The sequence below is a fragment of the Hipposideros armiger genome, unplaced genomic scaffold (genome assembly GCF_001890085.2).
Source record: "Hipposideros armiger isolate ML-2016 unplaced genomic scaffold, ASM189008v1 scaffold_3415, whole genome shotgun sequence".
Taxonomy (NCBI): Eukaryota; Metazoa; Chordata; class Mammalia; order Chiroptera; family Hipposideridae; genus Hipposideros; species Hipposideros armiger.
The window spans coordinates 1-2,521 of NW_017734676.1; the positions used below are offsets into that span (position 1 = coordinate 1).

At 58.3% G+C, this 2,521-nt stretch overlaps 1 long non-coding RNA gene across 1 annotated transcript; it reads left to right on the plus strand.

Annotated features, from left to right (window-relative positions):
- The first annotated feature begins 67 nt into the window (after window positions 1-67).
- Window positions 68-2,271, plus strand: LOC109378768 (uncharacterized). Its single transcript, XR_002123061.1, has 4 exons — window positions 68-573; window positions 1,634-1,782; window positions 1,904-1,998; window positions 2,170-2,271. It is a non-coding gene; the product is annotated as an uncharacterized LOC109378768 (long non-coding RNA).
- Window positions 2,272-2,521: the final 250 nt, after the last annotated feature.

The window sequence follows — 2,521 nt, forward strand, 5'->3', positions numbered from 1 at the left end:
GAGAGAGAGAGAGAGAGAGAGAGAGAGAGAGAGAGAGAGAGAGAGAGAGATCGAAGTGAATAGATCTGAGAAGGAGACTGCAAATCAGATGCCAGAAAATGGCAGGGGAGACAGAGGCCATATGATGAGCAGGGAGAGAGACGCCAGGAGTTTGCCTGGCGTCTAGACCACAAGGCAGGCACAGGCCAAGAGACCCACGCATGAGAAGGGTCGGAGGCAGGCACAGGCCAAGAGACCCACGCATGAGAAGGGTCGGAGGGGACCCTGGTGGAGGGTGCCAAGGCTTATGCCTATCACCCTCTCCTCGCCATGTCCCCCACCTGCATAGCCTAGGTCTTCCCCACAGGTTGAGGGTAATGGGCAGGGCTGCCTGCAGGCCAGGACCCCATCAGGGGAGACAGCAGCCCCCTCCTGTCTTTGTCCCTGGCTGGGGGACAAAGGGAGTCAGGGTGCTGAGGGAGGGAAGTCGTCTCCATGCCATCCCCCTCACTCATCTCTTTCTCCCCCGCAGTATGAGAGCAAGTTGAGTGGCCTGAAGAAACCACCCCCACTTCAGCCCAGCAAAGAAGCCTGGTGAGTGACAGCACCCTGTCCTTGTGCTCCTCCCTCCCACCCCACCCCCGCCTTCCCGGAGGCCTGGGAGGAGGTGTGGGGACCACTCTTTAGAAGAGGGATCAGGCAGGTCCCAGTGCAAATCCCACCCCACCTCCTGTTAGCCCTGTGGCTTCAGGCAGTGCTGTTTCCCTCACGTACTCTGTTTCCCCCTCCAGAAAATGGGGTAGTAATAGTGATAATAGGCTGATGGGTGAGGATTCAAAGAGACTCTGTTAAGAGCATTCATGAGGGATTGGTGTGGCTTGGTCACTGCGGCATCCTCAGCACCTGGGAAAAGGGCTGGGCAGTCGGCACTTAGCAGCACAGGATGGGCGGGCGGAGGGGTAAATGTTGGAGGCTTGCATGCGTTCTCTCCCTCTCTTCTGCCATCTTCCACCAAGAGTGTTGGTAAGTGCCTAAGTCCTGTGCTGGGTTCTGGAAACACAAGACAGACCAAGTCCTATCCCTGTTGTGTGTGGGGTCCTCTGATCTTCAGCACAGGGTGGGGACCAGCATGTCCAGTGAGGGAGACCGTCACACAATAAAGAGACATAATTCACTGTAATACGCGCTGTGGTAGAAAGCCTAGTGAGAGGACAGGATTTTACCTACCAGCCAATCAACAGACCAACCTGGCTCTGCCCCTCCCCGAGGTTGCTGCTGGGTCCCCGGCTGCGCGGGTCCATGCTGACCCCTGGTGGCCGGAGACAGTATAGCATGGAGGATGAGTTTCAGGCTCTGGTCTCTGACTCCCAGCTCTGCCTCTTCCTCACTGTATATGCTTTGGGTCAGGGCACTTCACCTCTCCAGGCCTCGGCTCCCTCCTCTGTGAAACGGGGATAATGTTAGCACCTGCTTCCTTTGGTTGCCCGGAAAGATTCAGTGAGAGAGCAAGCACTGCCTGCACACATTAGCACCTGCTTTGGAAGCATAGACTTGCCCCTTTGTGTTCCGGCCTGGGGCTCAGGGTCCAGGATCTGGTTTCTCCTGGCCTCACCACCAGCTCTACGTGTGTATGGTCTCTCCCAACCCACCCCAGTTTCCTGGAGCATTTGCACAAACATCAGGGCTCCGTCCTGCACCCGGACTACAAGACAGCCTTCCCCTCCTTCGAGGACGCCCTATATCGCCTCCTGCCCTACCACGTCTACCAGGGCGCCCTCCCCTCCCCCAACGACTACCACAGAGGTGAGACCTCCCCAGGACTACCCCCATCCTGTACCAGCTGTGTGGAGGGGGGTGGTGAGGTACCTCGCTTTGCCTGTCCGCCCCCAACGTCTGCCTCTGGACCTCGTCTCTTCCTCCGCAGTGGACGAGGAGTTTGAGACGGTCTCCACGCAGCTGCTGAAACGCACGCAGGCCATGCTCAACAAATACCGCCTCCTGCTCCTGGAAGAGTCCCGGGTAGGGTAGCCGTCACCTTCCCGCTCACGCGGAGAGAGGGAGGCAGGCAGGGAGGATGGTGGTCAGCTGACAGGAAGGACCGTTTGGAGCGCACTCCTATCCATCCGGGTTGCTCGCATCCCCTTCCTCCCTCCTGGCTTTTTCACTTGCCCGTCTTCTCTTCCCCCTTAGAGGGTGAGCCCCTCGGCAGAGATGGTGATGATCGACCGAATGTTCATTCAGGAGGAGAAGACCACCCTTGCCTTGGACAAACAGCTGGCCAAGGAGAAGCCAGGTGAGAGGGGAAGGGAAGGAGAGGTGTCCCCACTCCTACCTGGGCCCCAGAATTAGACTTAGGGGTCCAGGGAGTGGACATGGCCTCACCTTACTCCGCCACTAGGCGGCGCCCGAGCCCCATCTTCCTGCAGTAGCTGATCTCCCTTGACCTATAAGAGCTGAGCTCCTCTTCCCTCGTCATGGTGTCCCTTTCACCCCCTCAATCCTGGCTTGGAGGGAACATTCTGCTACTCTCAGGGGGGAGTAG